The sequence below is a fragment of the Perca flavescens genome, chromosome 22 (assembly GCF_004354835.1).
Source record: "Perca flavescens isolate YP-PL-M2 chromosome 22, PFLA_1.0, whole genome shotgun sequence".
Lineage (NCBI taxonomy): Eukaryota > Metazoa > Chordata > Actinopteri > Perciformes > Percidae > Perca > Perca flavescens.
Genome location: NC_041352.1, coordinates 21423284 through 21445249, shown reverse-complemented (window position 1 = coordinate 21445249; position 21966 = coordinate 21423284). Strand labels below are relative to the sequence as shown.

At 39.3% G+C, this 21966-nt stretch overlaps 1 long non-coding RNA gene across 1 annotated transcript in view; it reads right to left on the bottom strand.

The window, feature by feature from the left end:
* Positions 1-21966, bottom strand: part of LOC114549456 (uncharacterized) — a 57478-nt gene that overhangs the window by 34977 nt on the left and 535 nt on the right. The window lies entirely within an intron of this gene.

The following is a 21966-nucleotide window of genomic DNA, read 5'->3' as shown; positions in this document are numbered from 1 at the left end:
AAGAGATTCCTCAAAGAAGACCTTTCCCTGCAGGAGGGCGACACAGAAATGGTCACCGTTTCATCTTAGCGGATGCGATTTTAGACGGACTCACACATTTCTTTATTCATGAGCAATGCTTTGGCTTCTCTCTTGCGTTAAAAGATGCTAGTAGCAAGCCGTCTCAGGGAGTCATGTTGTCAGTCATTGGATTTCAAGCTTGCTGAGTCGACAAAATGAGTCTAGGGAAAACATAAATCAAGAAAATGTGTGTGTGTGTGTGTGTGTGTATGTGTGTGTGTGTGTGTGTGTGTGTGTGTGTGAATAAGTGTATTGTGACCATTTTCAGGAATATGTCTTTTTCAAATTAAAAGCACTACAAGGCAGACACTGCTTTTCTTTTTTTTGTCACAAAGTTTTTGAAAGTATTCTTAAAGGATTAGTTAGCCTTTTTGATAAAACAAGCTTGTTTGCTTTCTTGCTTACATTTAGATGACAAGATGAATACCCCTCTCATGTCTGTCTGTTAATATAAACCTACAGCCAGCAGCTGTTTAGCTTAAGCACTCTGCTCTGTCTAAATGTAACAACATTGGCTACCAGCACCTTTAGAGCTCATTAATGAATACATTATACAGTATCTCACAAAAGTGAGTACACCCCTCACATTTTAGTAAATATTTCATTATATCTTTTAATGGGACAACACTGTAGAAATTACACTTTGCTACAATGTAAAGTATTACGTTTACAGCTTGTATAACAGTGTAAATGTGCTGTCCCCTCAAAATAACTCAACAGCCATTAATGTCTAAACCTCTGGCAACAAAAGGGAGTACACCTCTATGTTAAATTCCCATAGAGGGAGGCAGATTTTTATTTTTATAGGCCAGTTATTTCATGGATCCTGATAAAGTTCCCTTCACCATACCTAGAGATTGGCATGGGGTACTTTCCATAAAATCATCTCTCAATGCAAATCAAACCAGCTATTAGGCTAACTGACATAAAACCATGCCAATCTCTAGGTATGGTGAAGGGTATGTGATGATGTGGGGCTATTTTAATTCCAAAGGCCAAGGAAACTTTATCAGGATGCATAGTATCCTGGATCTCATTCACTTAATCTATGTAAAAACCAAAGTGTAAAAACAAGATTAAAAAGTTCTACAACTATGTTTTTCTGTGACTTGGCCAACGTAGATTCCATGATACAAAACAATAAACAATGTGCTAATTAGTGAGCTTCTGAGGTGCTGGTAGACTTTTTTTGTACATTTGGATGGAGCCAAGCTAGCCCCTTGCTACCAGTCTTTATGCTAAGCTAAGCTAAGGTGTCCTGGCCGTAGCTTCAACAGATCCACATGAGGTGTGTCGCTCTTCTCATCAACTATTTCTTTAAAAGTGAAAGTATTGTCAGGGCTCTTAAAAAAAAAAAAATCCCAAGCACTTCTGGCGTCCTTCTCCAACATGGGTTGTAAAAAAAAAAAAAAAAACTAACAGATTGCAAAAGGGTAGAAGTGATAGCTAAGGTTGGCAAACATAACACCATGCGTTGGCTGTGAGCTTAGATGAAAAGTATTAAACATCTACAACTTCCATTTTCACTTTATCCTGTTTTTTTGGCTGTTCATGATTCAGCCGTGGTTTTGTTGAATAGATTTTGAGCGCACGGACACACCTAGCTTTTGAAACTGAGTTCTGCTTTTATCTGCCATGACCTCGTTCACACCTGTCCTCTCAGTCCTCGCCTGCAGCCTCTCTCAGGGACTGACGATACCTGACGAGACGGAGTTGCACCTTCAGATGATCGCAGACAAATCTGATACAAGGTGCATGCAGGATACACAGTTCACTATACCCAAACTCAATAACACTACTATCCCCACATCCTTCCCCAGTCAACGGTTATAGACAACCTGTTCTCACTTACTTTTACTCCGTAAAATACTGACGCTTGGTCAGGGATTCTCAGCGTCGGATACCAACGCAAAAATCACCCTTTAGCGTCTGTACGGGACGCACCGGGCAGAGCAGCAGCTCGGCTGCGGCGCTGTAAGATGACGTAGTATTAAGAGCGACAACGGCAGAGAGTAGTATGAAAGAATCCGCGTAGGGAGGATGGTTAGGGTGGTGGATGGGTCAAACAACACAGGACAAAGAGGGACGCCAATAGTCCTGACCCAGAGCGTCGAAAAGTGATGCCAAGAGTCCAGACCAAGTGCATCTAAATATGACGCTAAAAGAGACTTTTTGCATCTATAACAAAACGGCAAAGGCACCTGACCAAGCGTCGCTTTTTGACGCGATGGGAGTTAGAATGTGTTGTTATAGACCACAAAGAGAGTAGGAAATGGGCAGACTGATTATAAAAAAAAACACTGTCGGATGGAGAAAAAGCTGGAAAGTGATCTAAAAAAAAAAATATATATATATATATATATATATATATATATATATATAGATGTCCGTTCAATATCTAGAAACTTATAAAAGCAGCTATTTCAAAGAGTGGGAAAATAAATCCCATGAAGCCGGTTGATAAAAGCTGGAAACAGATGAGAACAGGTGGGTGCATGGCTATGAATATGAAATGAACTCTCTGGGTGAGCTGCAAGTTATAAAACCTGACATAATATTTTTGGGAACTCAATAGTCCATAAACGGTGTTACACAGAGAAGCAAAACTCAGGCAATAACAACACAAAACCTCATTAGAGCTAAAATGTATAGTACATCTTTGTGGAGCTGCAGTCAGATAATAACTCTATCCAAACACTGCCTCAGCTAAAAAGACATTTGCCCTGTTAGGCCTAAGAATACTCAAATATATCTTCAATTGTGTTTAACATAAAACGTATTTTCTTATTCAGTAAGAGCAAGCTGTTTACTAAGCAATATGAGTCTGAAGAGAAGCACTCAGACCATCAAGAACGAGAACCTGTAAAAATCTGTAAAGACGCCTGCTGTTTAAATTGCAGGTCAAGTGCTCCTCCAGGAGCTGAATCCATTAATGTATTATACAAGAAGAGGCACTCCAAAACACAGGAAAACACAGCGGTTTTGGGGGGAAAGTCTTAATATCTAACCTCCAGGACACATTGGATGGAAGCACAGAGAAAACAATAAATTATTTGGCTGTGTGCACGTACAGAAATGAAATTATAGCCAATGGCAAGGTCTATATGATTGGTACATGTTGGCCTCATTAAACTGTAATTAACCTGAAATGTGCCTTTGGAGATACTCAAACATGATTAGGGCCCTTCATTTCAAATTACCTTGTGCTTTTACTCAGTAATGACAAACAAACTTTGTGCAAGAGTGACATTTTGAGGGAAGGATGGTGGGTCTTTCCTCCCAAAGTGAGACATATAAATGAAAAGAACAAACTTCATGACAAACTCCCAGAAGTGAGTCAGTAGTTTTTAGAGAACAACCACGGGACGTGTTAAATCACAGAGACGACACACAACTAGTGAAATACCTCCCTTACGCTGTAAAATGCAGAATGCAGATGGGTGTATATCCTGGTGTAACAACCTAGTGGAATTGTACAGTATAAGCAATTGCCTTTAGTGGGAATTATATAGTGCTGCAGGTATAGAATGAACTTGTTTCATCCCTTGAGCAATGAGCTGACGGAGGCTGACATGTACACGGTTATTGATTTGAAAGGACCCGTCTATTCATGCATATAGGTGGCTTGTTGTTAAAAAGTTGTTCCCATGGGGAAAAAAATGCCAACACAAAGAACCCTTTACACAGAAATACATCAAAAAGTCAGACTCTGGGATGGAAAAGCATCACAATGCATCAAACCTCTATTATAGTTTAGCAACTAGCATATGTGTGTATGTCCTCCACTGAAAGGGTAGCTTTGGTCCAGGATTCAGAGAACAAAGTTAGACAGACCCTTTGAACATGCTTTTAAATATTTCAGATAGCACTGATCAGATTAGGAATGAGAGCCAATCGAGGTCATATAGATCCTAGGTTGTAACCTCACACTAAATCAAAGTAATATGAGACAGACTTTGAACCTCGCATAGACCCATCCAGATGACCTTGGGATCACATTTGAAACGCTCCATTGTTATTGAACATGCGACAGAGATAGCAACGCCAATGACTTGTTTGTAGTCTAATCAATGGCAGGCCTTTACCGGTTTCTCCTTTCTTTGACATAGATGTTTGTGTTACCGCAGATACAAAAAAAATAAAGGTAGACCAGACAGCAATGTTTGGCAAATCTCAAAAGGGATTTGAGGCTACAAATAAATTGGTTGTGTGATGTTAATGTGTTGTTAAGGAAAGAGAAGGTCAATGTGTACTTTGCAGAGCTTGTAACTGAATATGAACCAGTTTGGAATTAGATTTGCTAAATCTGCCTCACTGGAAAGGTGTCCTGCATGAAGTAGCGGTTGGTAGAGATATTATGCTCTCGTATTCAGCTACCGTAACTGTTGCTTCCATGGCCAAGCATCATATCAATCAACATTGTAAGAGATTGGTAAGGCCTATCTTCGCAGATCAAAAAAGCAAAAGAACGAGGAGGGGGACTTTTCAAATACAGTTTGAATGGTAAAAATTAATTTTAGCCACTGTATGCAAGTCAAATATTTCGGTCTTGCCCGCATATTGGAGGGCATAGGTTTCAAGGAGAATATGCTATAAGCTGTAGGTGGGTATTTTCATCATATTGACCCAGATAAACATACATTGAACATTTCATCTATTGGGCTGAAAAGAAAAGAAAAGAAAAAAAAAAAAAAAACACAGCTTGGGACAGGGTCATCTAGAAGCTAAAGCTAAATTTAGTCCACTTCTGTCTAAAATCAAGGACCCGTTTAAAAATAAGAATTTTAAATGCCGCTGTTATCATTGTAAACTGGGTTGTGCTAGGATGGATGGATGATCTTTTTATTTTTTTATTTATCCTTTATTTTACCAGGTGATGTCCCATTGAGATAATCAAATCTCTTTTACAAGGGAGCCCTGGATCTTGATCCTCATTTTGCTTTCCCAGAATTTGTCCCAGAGTGACGCCACAAAATATAAATATACTAATAGTTATTTTCAGTATTTGAAGATATACTCAAAGGCAGATAATGAGTTGCTAATGAACCCCATGACTGCAAAACAACAAATACGATGTGCCATAATCAACCAGTGAGGACATAATTACTTCTTAATGAACAGTTCCTTGACCTAATTTACAGTCCTGGGAAAACACTAACAAATCCAGAGTATCTCTTCAAAACTGTTTTATATCAGATCACGACTTCTAAGGTTTCATGTTGTGTAAGTGATGAGCCCCTTATCGCAAAGCACATGTGTCCCTATCTTCCCCATATCTTATCTACAGTATTTCTGGCCCTAGGAAATCAAATCTGAAGAGATTGCATAACAAGCATGACAGCCCCAAAGGTAAAGCTTGCAAGACTTGCAAGAGTGAGAGGGAGGACTAAAGGAAGGGCCAGCTTTGAACTTAGCAATCTGCTGACCTTGGTTTTCGTGTAAAGACAAGCTGAAACACGAACAGACATTAATAGATAGTCTCACCAAGGTAACACTCCACTCTCTCTCCATCTATTTCACTCTCAGTTACTCTCCTTTTCGTGGCCTTGGCTAAAAAAAAAAGTAATTTCCACTCCGAACACAGAGTGAAAGTCCAAGTCTTAGCTTTAACAAGGCCCCTGAGAGTTTAAAGTTAAGGGGCCTGAGGGGCCTCTGGAGCACTAGACCCCTCTGTATAACAACTGTATGTACAGTGTTCTACCAGATACTCACGGAGGTGCAAGAGGTGAGTAACATGAAATCAGAAAGGAAAAGCAGAACAGCAAAAGTTTCAGAAAAAGTGAATAAAGTAAGAAAATTGTAAATTTAAAAAGGAATAGTTTGACGTTTGAGGAAAAATGCTTATTTGTCATCCAAAATCAAAGACAAAATACATCATTGTAGAGCCGGGTGACATGGAGAAAATCAAATATCACGATATTTTTGACCAAATACTCCAACATCGATATTGCTGCGATATTGGAGGGTTGACAATTGGTGCTTTTACAAAATATATACAAAATGAGATTTTTGATAACTAATCATCAGTAACATGGCTATAATAACTAAGTGGGTAAAGGCAAATACTAAAAACAGTTACAACCATCCGGGAAGTTCAGAAATGATGTCACTTTACTGTAATGTAGTCTTTAAAACCAGAAAAAGACAACTCTTATATTACAATATCCAAAATTGAAAACGATATCTAGCATCATATATCGATATACAGTATATGGCGTCAGATTCATGTCATATCTCGCGAGCACTATAAAATATGCTCCACAAGCAAATTATATAATTTCTCACGCGCAGATATTACTCTTTGCGGACCAATTCAACAATCAAGAATGTACAGGCAGCTGCGAGCATAAAACAAAACATAGGGAAAGGGAAAGAATGGCACATGTGTGTATAAAACTAAGCAGCACACAACGCGCCCGTGGGTGTCCGCTTTCAATGCGGTCACACCCACAGACATCTGACACCATAGTTTTAACATCAATATATTGCCTAGCTCTACATCATTGGTCCATGCCCTCCAGAATGACCCATGTAAGCGTTTTCTGATCTGACTGACAGACCGGAAAACACCACCACATTATGATGTGACACCATTATCGTTAGGTTTGGTTAGGTTTAGGTCTAAAAAAGCCAATTATTCATATCATAAAAGCATGGGAAACATATCAAACATTGCCTTTTGATAAGTATTAAAGCAACTTAAGAAATGTCTTTTTTTTTAAAGAAGCAACACTGTCATCTGCATAAAGATTACTCATTTGTAATCAGATTGAATTTGCTCGTCTAAATGAGATGGTGACATTGAGATGTTTTCTAAAAGGCAGAGCCGTGACCTGTCTGCAAATCACTGACTCTGTGAAAGAACTGCTCCAGGGAACAGAAGATCATGCCTGCCAAATACTGAATATGTAGTATACTGGCGGCTTCACATCTACCTTAAACACCTAGAAAACTACAGTAATGTTGCAAAAAAATGTAATGAAATGAGATGTTTAATCAGCTTGAGGCTGTTGAGAAATTGCTGTTAATCAATAGAGCTCCAGCTAATTATATATTCATTACTGTATTCAGCATTGATTAAAAGTTTCTCCCCGACTTGTCAGGTGTGGATTTTATCAGGGCAACACTTGGTGCCCTTTTTCTGTGATCTGAAAAAGCCATTAGCTATAATTATGAATCCCAACTGTTAACATATCGATTCGCTTTCTTAATTAGAAATGTTATAAACCCCATAAAGACACGGCTCCCCATTATTTTTGGCATAGATATGGCTGATTGAACAGACTAAATCAATGCGTGTTTGAGTGGATTTCATGACAGCGCTCGTGGTTGTCAGGAGCAATCAAGTAGATCACAAAATGGCATAAGAGGCAGTTGAGGGAGAATGAAACGTCTGTCACGTATGCTGTCTTCTTTGGAAAATAATAAACATATGAAATATTTTGTAACTCAAAACTCTGATATTAATAACATCAAGGGTAGCACTTTCAATGAAAACGTCCACATTAACTCCCCCGCTCCTCTCCTGCCTGTCTGTCGCTCATCTCTCTGCATTTAAAAGTAAGATGTTTGCTAACTGACATGGTAAGCATGTAAAATTGACGGGCTATTTTTATCCCAAAAGCAAAGCTTAAGAAAGGGGACAGAGTCCACTTATAAAAGCCTTGCCTGAAGGTAAGGCTTTTAAGGGACAGATAATGTGTTTCCTATAGTAGAGATTTAAGCAGCTATTTATTTATTAATTTCTTTCAACTTTCTCTAGTTAAGAGTTGAACTTAAACTCAAGGTTTGCTTAGAAGTCGAGACAGAACTGCAAAGCTGCTTGCAGTTCTTTATTGCAAAGGCAATACATCTGGCCTTCCAAGACATTCTTTCACCCATGTGTATGTTTTCAAGCTTTTTTTTTAATTTATAATTTCTCCTTTTAAAAACATGCACTTCTTCTTTAATACATAGCCTATTTAAATCCTCCAAATGAGCAAACATGTCAGTTTTGACTTGTTTTCCAAACACTGGATGATGCAGTTTTTATTTTTAGCTTCAACACTCACACTTCGAATTGGACGATTATTATAGGAGTTGCTTTTCAGTCATCAGTTTCAGTGTCAAAATGGACTGGAAGATTTTGAAAACTTGTAATTATTTGATTCTATAAACGGGTTCATTTGCCCCATGCCCCTGGGTGTAATACGTTTCCTCACTAATATGAAACGTGGAAATAAACTACCCATACTCTCTCAGATTTACTGCTGGCGTGAAACTTAAGCACATTATGTGTTATTACTGAAGTGTGGAGTCACCTCGAGACATTTGCTTATGGGGCAGCTCATTTTTAATAAACACTTTTTCACATGTCTAGTTTTGCAATGAAATCAACTCTACTTCCATGTTGTCCCTGATACGACCTTCTGTTTTTCCAAGAGAGCATATTGGGTGACCAAATATTTATAAGCCTTCAAAGCAGGGCTGAGATGTCAGTGCAATGAAAGCAGGAGGCTCTCTTTCATCTAGGTGGGAATTTACATAATGCTGGAGAAAGGACCATTGACCTTACCATCACTAGTACCAATACAACACTGTAAAAATTAATTACAAGTAAAAGTCCTGCATTAAAAACGTGTTAATTAAGCAAAGGTAAGTAGTAGCGGTGTTGAAATGAATCATAGCATTGACGCATTGCGATGCGGACCTAGACAATTCTGCATCGATCCAGTAACAGACCATAATCGATTATTGCCTAATGATGTTACTTGTTGATATTCTGGTCACTGCTTTTTTTGTTTTTGCCTTTTGAGTGTTGTCTGCGGTGTTCAGACTCCGCTATATTCAGGACGTGTCTTTTTTTTTTTTTTTTTTTTTTAGAGCAGATAAATAAAAAACTGCTTGAATTGACGCATCGTGATATCGAATCAATTCAAATAGTTGACAATTGTAATTGAATCAAAACGTGACAACAGTGAAGATTCACACCCTTAGTAAGTAGGCTATAAACAGGAAATTGTACTTAGGGCCTAAGTAACAAAAGTAAAAGTGCTCGATGAAAAAAAAATTTATATTATTATATATCATTAGATTATAATTACTGTGAAAACAGGATTGTCATTGGTTGAGGTGGAGCTCATTTTTAACTATTTTGTTAAAAGGCTGCAACTAATGATTATTTTCAATGTGGATTAATCTGCTAATTAGTTTCTCCATTGATCGATTGCTTGGTTTGTGAAAATTGTGAGAAATACTGTCAAAATTACCCAGAGCGCAAGGTGACACCATCACACGGCTTGCTTAATAAAATTTAAATAATTACAAAAGTAGCAAATATTCACATCTGAGCAGCTGGCATTAATATCATTAATAAGACTTGCTTTTTGGTATTTTAAAACTGTTGCCAATTCATTTTCTGCCAATCAATTAATCAACAACCATTTTAGCTCTCTGTACTGTTGGGTAGTTTAATCAATCATAAAGAATTATAAGGTATTCATACGTTTTGTATGTCAAGTCTTAATTTCTAAGGAAGTAACTACAGCTGTCAATTATGATAGATGTAATATAATAGATTATAAATATTGCTCTCTGAAATGTAGTGAAGTGGAATTATAGAGTGGCACAAAATAGATAACATTAAAGTACCTCAAATTTGTACTTAAACACAGTTGAGTTATTTGTCTGCCCCTGAGAGGCTATTATTAATGTTTCATTAACATTTATTCAAAACCAAATCAATACAATACTCACTGTTTCCAGAATTTTAGGAAAGTCACAGTTACCAGACATTTCAACTGATCAAATTAAACCACTTTTCTCTGTAGCTTCTCAGCCAAATAGCTTAATTTTGTCTTCATGGAACCCTACTGGGTCTGTTTACAGAGCAGCATCAGACTGTTTTGTGCTGGCAAAGCACATTGCTGCAGTGTTAAAATGGCCCTCTCAGTGAGCGCCACCACGCTACAGATCTGTAAGGCTGATCAATGCACAAACATGCGGTCGGATTGTATTTGCACACGCGATTGATGTCGTTTTAATATCTGCATTTCAAATGTCTCTTTATCATCCTGCCAAAAGTATACAGCATATCCTCTCCCCAGGACGGCTGACAGCCAGCACTAAGAAAGGTACAATTTCCCCTGGTCTCTGACTCAAGTTTAAATGAGCCTGCTTGTCAGAAAACCAGATATTTTTAAACTATGTCCATTAAAGAATAAACTGTTTTGACTTCTCTGAAATATCAAACTGAACTATTAAATACTATTAAATGTTTTTTGATCATGCAGAACAAAACAAAACAAGCAAGAATTAAATCCCCCTTCCAATACCATGGATATAGAGGCATGCCAAATCACTTATTTATGAACTTCAATATCCAATGGAAATTAATCTCAAAATGAAATAGCACAACGTGGTGTCAACATAAAACACGGCGCTTTCAAACTGGAGAGCGGAATTCACTTCGCGGCCAAAACAAAATACATTCACCCAGGAAACGCACGCTTCGTTCCTCGGGAGTGTTTTCATCCAAACCACGATCTTTTTCCTAAACTTAACGAGTCGTTTTGGTGCCTAAACTAAACTGTCAGGGCCGCATGACGCTCACTTTTTTCTGGCTAAACTCAACTTCCACGGCCCCTGAAGGGACCGTCATCTGGCGGTGCCTGTACCCAGCTCACAGTCACCTATTGGCGGCTAAACGACTGCCGCTGGTAGCCGGCGTCCCAGAGCTCTGTAGTGGCTAAATACAACCAGCAACTGCTGTTCTGATTTTATCGTTCTATGGCACTATAGACTCCTCACGTTACAGTGCTTTACTTGGTTTAAAATACTTATATTTTAGGTATATAATACTGTATATCAGGCATTAAAACAGGTCAGGGGTGAAAAAGGTGAAAAGGATATTACTCCTCTACGGGGGACGGGGGCATGCTAACCCGACTCTGCCAGATGGATTGCTTTGCATTTGCTCGGCATATCCATCTGGGAACTTTCCGTTGGAGAACTTTTGGGAAGGGGCGGAAATACTGGTTAGCTGATTGGATGAACCATCTGTTTATCACCTATGTTGGTGATAGACGGGCCAAATCAACCAATCAGATCCACGAAGCGTATGAAAATACAACCACAAGCCCGCCCCTGCTGCTGCAGGCAAAGCATAGCTCGTTAGCTCAGCATGCAAACATGTCGGTAAAGGATATTTGCCGTTTGTGTAACGAGAATTTAGGAATAAAAGTCACCATTTCAGGTTCACGGACCATATTCCAAAAGAAGGATCCAAGAGAAAAAAAGCATTAGCGAGCGGCTACCGCTGGCTGATAATACTGGTTAGCTGATTGGATAAACCATCTGTCTATCACCACCTAACCCACCTCAAAACCAACGCTGATTGGCCCGGTCGTTTGGCTAACGGCTCCAAATTTTTTTCTGCCTCAAGATGCCAGACTGATCTGCAAGTGGAAAACTGGAGCTCGCGAGATCAGGACGGTCTCACGGGGCTAGGGGCATGCTCCCCCGGAAGAAAATTTTAAATATTCCATATTTTAAAGTATCAATCTGATGCATTTTGAGATGCATTTTTTGCCAACCAACAGTGTAATATTTCAATATGCACTCATTAAAGTTAATTTGACCGGCCAAACAGTTAAAGTCCTTCTGACATTACATAATAACAAAAGTCATACATTTTAAAAACTAAACTTTTTACTTCTTCCAACCATATAAAGAGTCAATGTGGATTTACATATCGCAATAATGTCATAATCCTACAATGAATCATTGTGAAAACTAAACTTTACTACTTTGGCCAGATCATCATCAAAAAAGTGAATTAGTACATTCATGATTTTGTCCAAGTTGATATTAGCTGCTTTATTTACATTTATTAAAAACGTCACATTGTTTATCTTTTCATATAGCTAGACTCTTTTATATAGCTAAACTCTGGGACAAGGTCGTTATGGTTAAATACCTGCCATGCTGATTCCAAACAGACAGCTTTGTCAAGGCAGTTTGGGCTTCAGATAGCTTTTACACAGTGGCCATGTTAATGGCAAATCATGTTCCGCTATGAACATGCACACACGTATTGTTTGTATCACGGTCAGTCAGTAAAGGAACAGTCGCAGCGGTAGCGATCGTTGCCGGTACTCGTATTACAGAGTGCACGGATACATTTTGTTCCCACTGGGGATAAAAAAATAAATAAATTCAGCAGAGGCAGTACTGAAGCCCCACGCATCCCCTCCGGCAAATCGCACTCTGATTTTAAGTACTGTATGCTGACAAGGGTACAACCAAGACTAATCTGGGTCCTAGTAATAAATCATATGGTGGTTTATGTTTTCAGTATGTTTTAATAGCAACTCAGTTTACAGCCAACAAATCTCATTTAGCAAAGATCAGAGACAGGCAACACCACATAGACAATCTGGCAATCGAACACTGGCCGATATTTATACAAAGGGGCTTGATGAGGAACAGGTGTGGCTTGATGAGGTAATGAGGGACAGGTGTGCAAAGGGGAGCAGGAGTGACAACCTTAATGGGGATGATTGGTGGACAGATGAGGAAATGTAGCCGCATGACGAGGCCAAAAGCAGGAAGGGAGGGACAGGAAATAGAGTACACTGTAAAAAGAGCTTAGTGGTATCAACTTAAAATAACGAGTGAACTAGTTGCATGAAATACTTTGAGTTTTAACATCTCTTTCTGGATTGTGCTGCCAACGTAATGATAAAAGTTGAGTGTACAAAAATAATTTGTACCTCCAAATAATTCCCAAGTTTTTATGAGAACTAATATCAACTGGCAACTTGCAATTATAATAGTCAGAACAATGCAATGTTTCAAGTCCCTTGGACAAAATATTTATTTGGTTGACACACAGTGAAATAACATGTATTGCTGACAGAAAAGGAAAAACCTTTTTTTACAGTAAATGTAACCCTGCAGCAGCTAGCATGGCTAACAGACTACCAGCAGCAGTCCACAAAGTTTTTTATATAATTAACATTTTGAGACAATCGCTCCCGGGCGTGAAATTGACCTGCTTCTTTCATATGTACAGTATGTGCAAAAATGTGATCATGCTTACAAGAACCATCTTTTATACAGTACAAATTATGCTCAGTTAAATGCGTATATTGTTGATTTCATCATTTCAGGATTCTGGTACTTTGATGCACTTTTTTATAAATGTCATAGTCTCAGATTATGGGCAAATGTATAGATCTTAAAGTAGTAGTACTTATTGGGAGCTTGGTGTTATTTTGTCCATTATTGGGAGCAGTAGGCTAGTTGGAACCGGTTACCTCCAGGATCTGGGCTAGGCTAAGCTACCGGTGGGTGCGTCAGACAGAGTTACAACACGCAGGGAGATGAGAAGGGTATGTATGGACTTATCTAACTCTGGGGGTTACGGTGAATAAGCTAAAGTCCCAATAAGTCGGCGTGTTCCTTTCAGAGTTTAAATTGATAAACCTTTTTTTTTTTTTACGCGGGCTATTTGTTGACCCTTTCTTTCTCTGTCTGAGACTGGCTGAAGTCCAGTGAAATGGCAGTGGTTCATTTCAAATTGTAGTAGTTTGTTTTCACTAATAAGCAATTACTTGACCATTTGCAGCCGCCCTGGTTTGCTCACAGAAGCAGCTTGTGACCACAGAGCTGCATGACATCTAGTGACTCTCCGTTCAAATTCAGCTCATTAAAAGTACAGATTAGACAAAACGGAGGACACTCTACAAGCAGGAGTTTAGTTCCAAATGAGCGCACTGTCCGCTTGTCCAAGTTTTATCGTCTTATAATAAGTGCCAAAGTTTCTGCTAAGTTCATTCATCATATCCCCTGCTGAGGTTTTTTTTGCTTGATTTAAATGTCGTACACTGATTACAAGTGTTGAGTTCTCACAAGCAAAGAGTGCCAGCTTCCTCACTGTTACTGGATTATACGTGCAGGATCGTTTGTGGTGGCTCGGCTTGAGTCACTGGACATTTTACTGTCACACGTACTGAAGAAAACATAGTTTGAACCTTTTACCCTCTGAGTAAACATGAGGGGCTTGTGGTGTGTGAGAAAACTTTTAACAGCTTGTCTTGGAGATGTGAAGCCGCAGTAGCTCTGAATTCTCTTTTATCAGCTGGGGTGAAAGACAAAAACGTGTTTATTTACAACCTGGGGTACATGTGGACAGCTAATATAACACGGTCGAGAAATTGGCATGGTCTTGTACCAACTGAGGCCACCTATTTGTCTGCATGTACTGTATGTAACAACCACTCGTATCCGCCTCCTATGTTTTACTGTAGATGCAGTGAAAAACACACTCATATCTGTATCGTATCTTCTTGCTCCAGTCACATCAGGTTATTAACAACACATCTTTCAAGATTCTTTATCTCTAACTCTTCACTGGGACGACTGATCTTTCAATTGTGTTCCTTGGTGATGAACATCTGCCCTTCACTAGATGCAAGCTGGACAAAAAGGTATTGGATGAGACTTCCCCTGTGGCAACACTTTTCTTCTGTCTCGTAATGTATTGTGCAACTGTGGGTTTTTTATACCCTTCTGTCTGTATCTTTGTAGTTCTTATTTTGACATCACATTGTCTGGGATGTGAATGTCATGAAAGATGAAAGGTTTAAAAAGGAACAATCAGCAGCTACTCATAATAATTATAGAAACTGAGTGTTGACTGATGCTTTTTTTTTCTGTTCTGGGCTATAGAAACATGGCGGTGCAACATGGTGGAGTCCGTGGAAGTGGACCCACTCCCTACACGAAGGGCTCAATATAAGTTAACAAAAACACGTTGATTCTCAGTGTAGTATTTTTCAGGCGATTGTACACTAATGATAACAGTTACATAATAATTGAATAGCATAATATTCCATTTCTGCAAATAGATCCCCCTAAATCCGTCACACTGGTACTTTAACCGGAAGTACATTTACCAAACCAACCTGCTAGTCCTGATCCTTAAAGTGTTTTCAGATGCAAAACCGGAAAATACAGTTTGAAAACACTTTCAATAGAGCATAAATCTCACCTTTGTGTTTTTTTGTTTGTTTTTGGAGTGTGGAATGGGCTCATTTCTGCCCCACGAGGCTGGAGGGCGAAAAAACACCCTGTGGTACTTGACAGTTGAAGAGATCTGCATATGCAGCCACAAGGGGCAACAAAGAGCCCGTTTCATTTTGTAAACGGACATATTTTTCGGTTTTACAAAAACGTTATGAATGACGACCAACTGTTTTTTTTTTTTTTTTTTCAAATGGACATCTGGTTAACTTCTCCAACTCAGTAACTAGACTTTACAAACCCTAAATGACCCTTAATGATACAGTATGTTTACCAGCTCTCATTTTCTTGTCTCTGAGCTGCGTGAAACTAAACAAACCTTGAATGCCACCCAACACATGTGAACACACATTTTACATCTCTGTGAATTTGAAAGGCCTGTCATAGCTGGAGGACAATAAGCTCACATAAGCAAAACCTCCAATTCACAATTTGCAGAACAATACAGATCCTGCTGATTCAGTAACTCACTTCAATCAACATTTGATTGAGAGGTTTGCCTCATTGAGCTGACGGTTCCCAGAGGAGACTTTTATTTCTGCTGATGCCGAGGAGTGCAAGTTATTAGCCATCCTGTTTGGTTTCAAATAAAACACCACTCTTCATGCAGGCTAGACTGCAGATTACAGTTTTTAAAAAGGGGTGATAGAATGATAATATGGGGTATTTCACACTGTTCCTTACGATCTCCTAAGAGGCTATGTAACATTGGTTGGGCTGAAAATGGCCCGGGTGCTCTACTATGCTCCCTAATGCAACCCTGTGAAACAGCCCCAGAAAGAAACCAGAGGTTTTCTCCCTTATATGGTATGCTCATGAATATTTAGATAAGCTGCACGCTGATTGGTTGGTTTACAACGAGCGAACCACACACACACACACCCCTTAGCCTGTGCCCATATTATCTCCTTACATATACCTACGCTTTCCGTCTCTGTAAGATTGGGAATGATTGAGATTTCTCCTGGCACAGCTACCAGAAGACTTACAACTTTCAGACAGGTTGCTCACGTCACATTTAGATCTCCGAGCTCAGTTGGAGGCTGCGCAGTAACACTCAGCCATCACCGGAAAAGTGCTTCTAATATCCTTCACTGGTCTCCGTCCAGACCAACGGGATCTGTTGGTCCAATTAGTTTACCATCTATGGTACAGACATGCCCAGCCACGGGCAGCGCAGCGCCACCGGAGCAGGGGACATATAGCGGAGAGTGAAGCTCAAAGGCACACAGACAGAGTTGGAACTACTATGTTCTTATCATGTCTCATCCTGGTGGCTCCACAGCCCCTTGTTCCCCGAGGATCCGTGATGGGAAAAAAAAAAAAAAACGTTAACGTATCGTGAACCGCCGCCAGCAGGCAGCTACACAATAGCAGCAGCAAACCGCCATTGCATGTCCTCTGTGCCGCCGCGTTAGATCCACAAGTCCTGCTCCATTGTCCGATATCTACTCGTTCTAAACACTGTTCTCTTTTTGTACACGTACACACATGGGCCAGTATTCAGCGGCAGCAGCTCCAGCAGCACACCGCCGGTTGCAAGTCCTCTGTGCCGCTGCGTTAGATGTACAAGTCCCGCTCCACTGTCCGATATCTACTCGTTCTAAACACTTTTCTCTTGGCCAGCATTCCGTTGTACAGCCTGGAACAATGCATTTACGACCGTGGTTCATTTTCACTAGCCTTGAAAAACTTCCAAACTTTCTTCTTTCTAAAGTACACGGCGCAGCTCGCAGCTAAACTCATGTGTGAGATCTACGTTACCTACGTTCAGAAGACCAGCTGGTCTCAGACCAGTGGTCTGTAGCTATGTAAATTTTGGGGCGGGACAAAAAAAATACAGACCAGAGCCAAATAAGGTACAACCACCGAGTTGACGTCAACTATTAGCTTCGTTGGGATTCGTCCGTTTTCAGAGGCTGTTTCAAATTGTGAGATTTGCAGAGGAAAGAGGTGTCAAAGGGATTTTGAGGTTCTATGTATGCCTATTTTACCCACCAAACTGTCCTTATTCAACTATGGCAAGGTAAACTTGGTTTTTCATTCCATCACCCCTTTAATATAGCCAAAATAGGCAGAGATGGAACGACACTGGTTACAGTATCAGTGTGTACTTCAAACGATCAAAGAAAGGAACAGAGAGTTCAGACTGACATATTTAGAAAATTGATATCAAATAAAAAGACATTTAGGGGCACACAGAAATAAAACCTACTTTGTCTGAGATCAGATTCCTTGTGTTTTACTGCCCTCCATTGTCACGCAAGTTTACACAGCCGGTAATTCCAGACAGGATTCCTTTATATACTGTCTCGATATCTAGGATAATAAGCCGTGCTTGGAAGATGCATATATGCATATTAGTATACTTCATGTTAAACATAAATATATATACTGATTTGATCACAGCAAAGACAACGTCGGCAGTACTGACGGCAAAATAGGCTACAGAATATTTTGTTCTGTATTGACAGGTGCAATATTTAAAATTACATTTATATCTGCATTTATGTCAAAACCTAGAGACTTTCAAACATCAACATGTCATTTATTGTGAACTCTACCTGCCGGACATGCTTTTGTTGCTCTATGTATTGTTTTACCAATATTATGTTTTTTCTTATCTCTTTCTTTTTTATTTTCTCAATTCAACATAGTCACATATGATTTTGGATATGTCTGTAACCCCCCTTCCTCCATTTGAAGAGCAATACAAATGTTGATCACAAAAAAGAATGTCATTTATTAATATGTATTTGTGTCAAAATGACATATAAACATCCTTTCCTATTCTATTTTGAGAACTCCACTATGGCATACAAAAAGTCCAAGAAGCTCTCTATCAAATTATTTCTTATGAGAGCTGAATACCAGTATTTATTCGGCAATACAGTAAATAGAAGTAATATATCTCCACATCTCAGGGTGTTGTGTGATGTAAGCCGAGATATTTTGCAATCTGAGGGCTGCAGGCTGCAATATCTCAGAATTAGTAATGTGAGTTCAGCTGAAAGCTGTAAATGTTATAGGCTGGCTGAAGTGCTGAAAATCAGAACAGATAGCACACTTTCCCTCATCTGAAGTTTCAATCTAAACCAGAGTGCACTTCTTTAAGTGCATATTTTAGTTAAAGTGCATGCAAGAATGTCTTTGTTTCCTACTGTATCATCGGGGCTCAGATTGCACCTTTGCTTTTTGGGATATTTACATTAAGACAAACATCCAGCAGCATGACATTTCATGAACATCTTTAGAAGACTAGGTTGTAATGAGAAGTTTTTGGGGGGAGTAAATCTTCAGACCAGCTTGGAAACAGAGGGGGTAGTTGATTGAAGAAGCCAGAGCTCAACAACAAACAGCTGCTCAAGTGTCAATGATCACAAGCAGGTAGCCTGTGATTGACATTGATGGCAATATTGCGGCAATATTGTAGGTTGGACTATTGGTGCTTTTTACAAAATATTTACACAGTAAGAGTTTAGATAAATAATCACCAATAATGTGGATACAATGACTAAGTGGCTAGAACAGTCTGGTAAGTTCAGAAAATTACATCACTTTTTGTAATGCCATTACACTTGTGTCATATCACAATATCCAATATCCACAGATAGTCTAGCTAGCTGTCTGGATTTACCCTGCAGAGATCTGAGGAGCAGTTAACCATAGTCCTGATAAATCAACCGGAGTTTAGAATGGCAACACAAAGGAAGAGGAAGGTAACGGACATCCGGCCGAAAAGAGTGACATCTGGCGGAATTTCCAGCGGCAACGGAGCACACCCAGAAGTGGAACGTTGTGGCTATAGACTAATGTCGACATAATATTGATATATTGCCCATCCCTAGCTTTAAAACTACATACAGTAAATAAATCAAGTAAAAAAAAAAAAAAACATATCAGCTCTTTCAAATCTGGGAACTCTGGTCGGTCGGCTTTTCTTCAAACAAAATGAAAGACTGCTGGTGTGACTTGCATGAAAATGCTGGTCAGGCATTAAACTAGAGAAACAACCCTCAGGGAGAGACAGACCTTTCCTTTGACCTGGATTAAATATTGATGGCCTGCGATAATAGAGGATAGAGCACAAATGTCCATGTCACAGCACAGTGAGGGGAGTCAAACCTTTGTTAATGAACTTTAGAGAGGGGGTGGTATGTTTTCCCACGCCCTGATATGACCGAAGAGTGTCCATTTTGGAAAGAAACGTTTTGCTGCGTTGCATTTCTTCTCTCTTTCAACCCTTCAGACACATCCATCGTTACTGTGAAGTGATAAAAGCATGTAGGCCACACTTGCACAGCTGCACTAAAAGTTAATCTTCAAATAGAATTAAAACTCCAGACGAGAGGGGAAAAAAAGCTTCCCCCTTGACTGATGTGTGATTAGTTCGAAAAATCTACAGGAAAATTAGTCAAGTGAGCCAGATATAGCCACAGTTCATCTGCATCTCAAAAAGCTAAGAATCTGACAGGATCTCAACAGCAGGACAAAAAGTATTCATGGGCATATATGAATAATATTCAAGGAAATTAGGATTAACGATTATGTAAATCAGTTGTTTTGGGTAGTTTTCTGCTTGTAACAACTATATTTTTACATTTTAACATAGTATTGTTTTAATTTAGTTGGCCGTGACCACACCTTTAAAGAAACAGGATTGTATTGTAAGAGAACTGGGTCTTGTTAAAGTCCTCTTAACTTTTTTTCCTATACGAGTTGCTGTAATGGGATTAGAAAAGGTGGGTTTACACTGACATCTAGTGGAAGACAGATGATCTTGCAGAGTGTAGTATTTAAGCCAAATTATCTTTCTGTTTATGATGCCATCTTTCATACATGACATGACAAGTTGTATTAGATGCCTGTAATGCTGACATATTTAACATTGTGTTGAGTCATTTTCATTCTCCTTTGTTTAACCAGGTGAAAGTTGAAATCAAAAATCTCTTTTTCAAGAAAAATGTGGCTAAAAGGGCAGCATAACAACAAACAAATACTAAGGTATTACCTAAGGTAAGGTAAAGGTACTTTATTCTCACATACACATAGGCCTACATGTAGCGAAATCCATTCTCTGCACTTTAACCCATCCCTCAAGACATGTGCAGTGGGCAGCCATTTACAGCACCCGGGGACCAACTCCAGATCTGAGCCAGTGTCTTGATCTGGACATCTACAGGTTTTCGATGGTGGGGGAACCTGGAGCACCCGGAGGAAACCAACGCAGACATGGGGAGGCCCGGGGCGACCGCCGTCGTGCCAAGGTACTTATCCCCGCCAGGATTTGTATCCCCTGGCGGCGGGAGCGCGCGTGCCCTCAGAGCAGAGTTTAACTGCTGCACTTCACATTCACCTCTTAAATGGAACAAATAGTGACGTGGAAGACTCAACAGGGTTTTCCATAGTAACAAGGGTCTAATTTATCTACATAAATAAGTTTGTCTGTTACATTAAGGAGACATGTTAATGCATGGTTTAGTGTTGTGGATTAATCAACAGTGTTTTCCAAAGTTCCATATTGCCATGCACGGGGCATCCTTGTCAGACCACACCCACAGAGAATGGACAGATGGAGGTAGCCTAGATTGGGGGCTAAAAACACCAAACACAGCACGGTGGGAGGAGCTTTGTGTGTGTGTGTGTGTGTGTGTGTGTGTGTGTGTGTGTGTGTGTGTGTGTGTGTGTGTGGCTAACAAAGTCACGTTTTTTTAAACAGGGTGCGTTGGACATCCTGTTGTGTTATGTGTGCAAGCGCCTTTTTATTACCACAGGTTTACAGACCCGTCTCTACTGATTGGGTATCACCTGGAACACAGCCAATAATCGAGAGACACAACCACCAAACGAGAGAAAACATAACTCAAGCCGTTGCACACCGTTCCCAGTAAACATGTGTGCCCCAGCTCTTTGCCTGAGGGAAAGCCCACAGTCTCAGACTTTAAAAACACAGTTTTAAGCTTTTAATAGTGTTTTTGTACACTAGACCTTAGTATAGACCACATTAGGATAATTATCTCAAAATCTAGCTACATGATCAAACGTTTTTTAATTTTCAAAATAGCTTTTAATGTGTTATAGTTCTATAATAATTTGAACTTGTGTAAATTGTCTTTGAGTACCCTGAAAAGCACTGTATAAAATGTATTATAAGTAATTGTGTATTATTTATCTCTTACTTTAGCAATTCATGTAATTTAGTAAAGATATTAAGTAATTTCATGTGACCTATACTGACCAGTTTTGTTAAATGGGTTAATGCAGGATCAATTGATTGGCACATCTTCCTGACATCTGTACTACGTAAAACAGATGTCAGGAAGATGTGCCTGAGACCACATCTGTAAGATGAAGCAGATGTTGGGACGATGTATATGAGCCTGCATCTGTACGATGTATACTTTGGAACATCGTACAGATATATATATATATATATATATATATATATATATATATATATATATATATATATATATATATATATATATATACACACACACACACACACACACTGTGTATAGCCTAGAAAGCTAGACACACCTAGTGTCAGCAAATTTATTTTGGGTCTGGCTTGTCAGGCTATAATGTGTAGGCAGTACAATACAAAATATTTAGACACTGGATTCATTGTTTGGGGTCCCCCGTACCACTGCTCAATGTGTAAAAATCAGGAAAGAGTACTAGAATATTTTAAGTAAAAGACATCGCACACATACACAGAGCCAAACAAAAACAAACCAACAATAAATTCCATTTACAGCATCTTTGCAGCCTGAGCATTCAATCCTTTAGAAATATAGTCTCCCATTGGCAGACCTATCTCCACACAACCACCTTCCT